Source organism: Peromyscus maniculatus, chromosome 8 (assembly GCF_049852395.1).
Source record: "Peromyscus maniculatus bairdii isolate BWxNUB_F1_BW_parent chromosome 8, HU_Pman_BW_mat_3.1, whole genome shotgun sequence".
NCBI classification, from domain to species: Eukaryota; Metazoa; Chordata; class Mammalia; order Rodentia; family Cricetidae; genus Peromyscus; species Peromyscus maniculatus.
Genome location: NC_134859.1, coordinates 102,442,995 through 102,448,228, shown reverse-complemented (window position 1 = coordinate 102,448,228; position 5,234 = coordinate 102,442,995). Strand labels below are relative to the sequence as shown.

At 41.3% G+C, this 5,234-nt stretch overlaps 1 long non-coding RNA gene across 1 annotated transcript; it reads left to right on the top strand.

The window, feature by feature from the left end:
- Window positions 1–775: 775 nt before the first annotated feature.
- Window positions 776–4,257, top strand: LOC143267036 (uncharacterized). Its single transcript, XR_013041964.1, has 3 exons — window positions 776–1,029; window positions 3,004–3,249; window positions 3,884–4,257. It is a non-coding gene; the product is annotated as an uncharacterized LOC143267036 (long non-coding RNA).
- The last annotated feature ends 977 nt before the right edge of the window (window positions 4,258–5,234 follow it).

Here is a 5,234-nt window from a genome sequence, read left to right as displayed (position 1 = left end):
ATGCTTGGCTGTGGGTCTCTGCATCTGTTTCCATCAGTTACTGGATAACAGCTCGCTGATGACAACTGGGGCAGTGCCAGTCTATGAATATGACAGAATACAGACCTCAGCCTAGAGTTCTTAGAACTGCCAACATCCTCATTGAAACTTCCCAGTACACACCCTAGTGATGTACCTACAGGGTATTCTCCTAGGTGATTTCAAAGCCAGGCAAGTGGGCAATGAAGATTAAATGTGTGTGTGTGTGTGTGTGTGTGTGTGTGTGTGTGTGTGTGTGTGTGTGTGTGTGCGTATGCTTAAATTTTCCTCCCAAAAGTTTGATACCAGGCTTACTCTATACCTGTACCTATGGACACTTACAACTTGTCCTCTGGATTTAAACCAACTTCAGATTCCCACCACTTGGGAGACTCACACTGGAGAGAGTTTGAAGACAACTTGGGGTACACAGTAAAACTCTGTCTTATACAAACAACACAAGGGGTGTGGATTCAGTTCAGCAGGTAGAGTGCTTGCTGGCATTCATGAAACCTTGGGTTCAGTCCTCAGCCCCTCATAACAGTGAGCATGGTGGTGAATGCCTGGAATCCCAGCAGTTTGGTGCCAGAGGATGGAGGATCAAGGCAGACTGAGCTACATGAGACCTTGTCTCAAACCCAAACTCTCCCTGTCTCTGAGGGAACACCTGTGGCCCTAGTGGCCATTGTGACAGGTGTCCCTGGCAGAGAAATCTCTGCTCTGAGTTCATAGCAGTGCTGCCCCAGGCTGAGCCTTCTGCAGTGGCCCTCACCACTGGGCTAGCCTGGGCTGTCTTATGCTGTCTTGCTATTGCAGTCACCCTCCTAAGAAAGCTGAAAAGACCTTTCAAAACCACAGTCTCCCCAGCAGACTTGTGGGTGCTTGTTGAATACAATCACCCCTTCCTGTCTAGTCTGTCATGACAGGCGCCCTTTAAGGCTTAGCTCACGCTGTCAGAGAAATGCTGCAGGCAAGCAGAAAACCAAGGCCAGACAGAAAATCTCTGAACAGGTACAAGATGTTGAAAATGTTCTTAGGTGCTGAAGAAGGAAAATTAAATGGGTGTAGACAGCCATAGGGAAAAAATTAAATACTTAGAAAATAATAAAGTAAGTCTTCAAAGAGAGAGTAAAGTAATATAAACAGAATAAGCCGTGTAAGAATGGGAAATGCCATACACAGGGCATTTAGACATTATGTAGTGCTTTATTTACTTCAAATATTTTAAATGTTAATGAACAAAAAACAGCTACTGTGGAGAAACAATGAATAGTAAAAAAAAACCTGCTGAATTAAATCATATATATATATATATATATATATATATATATATATATATATTACAACACCATTCAGTTCAACATAATAGCCACAGATTCCCCTGTTCTCCCCCTCTCGCCCCCTCCCACTCCCCCCAGCCCACCCCCCATTCCCACCTCCTCCGGATCAAGGTCTCCCCCGAGGACCGGGATCGACCTGGTAGACTCAGTCCAGGCAGGTCCATTCCCCCGCTCCCAGACCGAGCCAAGTGTCCCTGCATAAGTCCCAGGATTCAAATAGCCAACTCATGCAATGAGCCCAGTACCCGGCACCAATGCACAGCTGCCTCCCAAACAGATCAAGCCAAATGACTGTCTCACCCATTCAAGGGGCCTGATTCAGTTGGGGGCCCCTCAGCCTTTGGTTCATAGATCCTGTGCTTCCATTCATTTGGTTATTTGTCCCTGTGCTTTATCCAACCTTGGCTTCAACAATTCTCGCTCATATAAACCCTCTTCTTTCTCACTAATTAGACTCCCAGTGCTCCACCAGGGGCCCAGCCATGGCTGTCTGCATCCAGATTTCTCAGTCCTTGGATGGGGTTTATGGCACAACTATCAGGGTGTCTGGCCATCCCATCACCAGAGTAGGTCAGTTCCTGCCGTCTCTCGACCATTGCCAGCAGTCTTTTGCGGGGGTATCTTTGTGGATCTCCGTGGGCCTCCCTAGCTCTCTGCTTCCTCTCCTTCTCATGTGGTCTTCATTTACCATGGTCTCCTATTCCTTGTTCTCCCTCTCTTTTCTTGATCCAGCTAGGATCTCCCACTCTCTTTTCCTCGACTGTCGCCCTTCATTGTTCCCACTCATGACCAGGCTGTTCATGTAGATCTCGTCCATTTCTCCGTGTCTTTTTTTGGGGTCCCGTTTTCCAGGTAGCCTCACTGGTGATGTGAGTAGCAGTCCAGTTATCCTTGTTCCACATCTAGTATCTTCCAATGAGTGAATATATACCATATTTGTCTTTCTGAGTCTGGGTTATCTCACTCAGGATCATTTTTTCTATATCCATCCATTTGCCTGCAAACCGTATGATGTCATTGTTTTTCTCAGCATTGTTTGTAATAGCCAAAACCTGGAAACAACCTAGATGCCATTCAACTGAAGAATGGATAAATAAATTGTGGCACATATACACAATGGCATCATATATATTTTAAGGATGTCTTAACTTCAGAATGAAATTCAGGAAATGTGTTACATTGGGGGAGAGGTTATACCTTTGTTTCCACAGGAAAGAAAAAGCTATGGACTCCTTCAAAATTAATAAAGATCATATTTGATCAGGGGAGATCTCCTGAAATCATGGCTGCAGATGAGGAAGGAACCAAGAAAACTATAAGACAGGTAACATTATATGCTGGTCCCTCTACATGGGAACAGCTCTGAAACTGGATGAGCCATGATAAATCTTGTTGCCTACAATGTGCTCCTGACAGTTTGGTTATGTAGTCCAAACAGACTTTTACCTGCTCAAATATAGAACAGAGAATCATCTTTAGATGATTTGTGCATACCACACATTCCATACTTGTGTTAATGAAGATATGTATGTTACTTTTAAAAGTTTGTATGTTTTCAGAACAAAAGGACCAGACTTTAATGAAGACAAGACAAGTAGCCCGGGTGATCCAGACTCACAGAATGCCTGTGTTGCTGTTTCCTCAGAAATCTGCATACATACAGGACAACTTCAAAGCTGCTAGCTAAGATGATCCATCCTCACAGAGTGCTAGCCAGGACTTCAGTTAAGCCCTGCACTTTTCCATCACAGAGAAACTGGACAACCAATGATACAACTAGCTCTCCCAATTCATGACCATTGTCCCAATTTTCTCTGGGTCACCTGAAGATGCCATCACCCCCAGACAACAAGAAGCAATTTTAAGAACACGACACTCACATTCCTGAGAGGTATGGAAGGTTGTTTTTTGTCATTTGGTGGGTTACAGATGTTTGTTGTCATTTAGGGGGGTTGAGTACAAGTTATTATTGTTCATGATCAGGGAGGAAACTAAACAAAGAGTTAAATTAAGGGATTTCTTCCTTTTTCTTTCCTCTATCCTCCTTCCTCTTTTATCTAAGGTTTGGGAAAGAAAGGGGCATATGGGATGAAAAAATGGGGGATATAGGAATGATAGGATAAAAGGGTAGATTTTTGAATCTACTTTGAAACTAAAAAGCAACTACTAGTCTCAATATTTTACACTGCGTGGATTTTTGTGCATTGATATGAATTTAAGTTTATTTTTGTTACAACATATTGTATAGATGTTTCTGCTCCTGTTTAAGGTATTGTACCTATGCAACTCCTTTAAAAATGTAATGTAGTGTTCTAGCCCTGAAAGCTACTATTATAAACTGTTTAGGATAATTAAGAAATGCAGGTTAATAGTCATCTATAACAATCAAGCTTGTCATCATATTAGGTACGTTTTCAAAGTTAAACAGAGATACATTTTAGATAGATAGGTGGTCTTTAAACACTTCAGAGATTTATAGAATATGACATTTAAGATGTTTTAATAACATAAAGCTTTCATGACAGTGACACTGTCTTCTCAGCACCAATCTAATTTGAAGCAGATGACAGGCACTGAAGAATCTCCACATGAAGTTTGCTTCAAATGTGGCAAAGCTGACCATTGAGCAAGAAACTGTTCTTGCCTTGACTGCAACAGTATGCTGTTCACATTGCACAAGCAGGAGACAAAAGAAGTTGACTGTTAAACTTTGCAAAAACAAGGAAGGCCAGTCCTTCAAAGTTTCTGCTCCAGGAAAAGTCTGTCAGATACTCTGGGCCTGAAGGCTGAAGATGGATGCTCCAACATTGCAGAGGAATCTTGAGTGACTGTCCAGGCAGTCAGCCATCTCTGTCATTTCTTAGTTTTGGAAGTTGCTTGCTCTGTACTTTCTGTTTACTCAGGTAATAGTTTATCCTTCTCAGGTCTCTGATGGTATTAAAGACTAGATAGTTATGGTTTTATAGTTTTCATTGCTACCAAATTTAAAAAAGAAACTCAGAAAGAGATTTAAAGTTTATAAAGGTTGAGAAACATATAATCTTAAGTTGTTTATCTGAAATTGTTTTAATCTCTAAAAGGATATCTTTGCCTAGTAATATAAGTTATGATAGAAAGTGTTTAGGTACAAAACAACAGACTCATCAAGTAGAATAGATGATAGAGTAATTTCTCCACAGTTGGAAATCCCAAATGGGCTGGACATTGGGAATGTAATTCTTACCTGATAATTGTTTTTATTGTATATAGTTTATTGATGTTAGAGAAAGAGTATTTTATTGGATTTCTAAAAGGGGCAAATGTTGGAATAATCTTTTTGTACAAAGTATAAAGATGTATCTTTCTCCTCCCTTATTGATTGGTTTAATAAAGAGCTGAACAGCAAATAGCTAGAGAGGAGAGGATAGGCAGGACTTCCGGGCAGAGTTAGGAACTCAGGGAAAGATTTTGAGGAATAGGATATTCCCCAGACAGACATGGAGGAAGTTGGACTTAGGGTACTGAGGAGAGGTAATGAGCTATGTGGCAGAATTTAGATTAATATAAACAAGTTAATTTAAGTATTAAGAGCTAGTTGAGGGGGGTGGAGAGAAGGCACAGAGGTTATGAGTATTGGCTGTTCTTCCAAAGGTTCTGAGTTCAATTCCCAGCAACCACACAGTGGCTCACAACCATCTATTATAGGATTTGATGTCCTCTTCTGGCATACAGGTATATATGCAGAGCACTCATACATAAAATAAAAAGACATAAAAATTAAAGAAAAAAGAGCTAGTTGGGAACAAGCCTAGGCTAAGGCCAAGCTTTCATAATTCATAAAAGGTTTCTGTGTCATTATTTAGGAGCCGGCAGTCTACAGAAAAGCTCATTGCATGC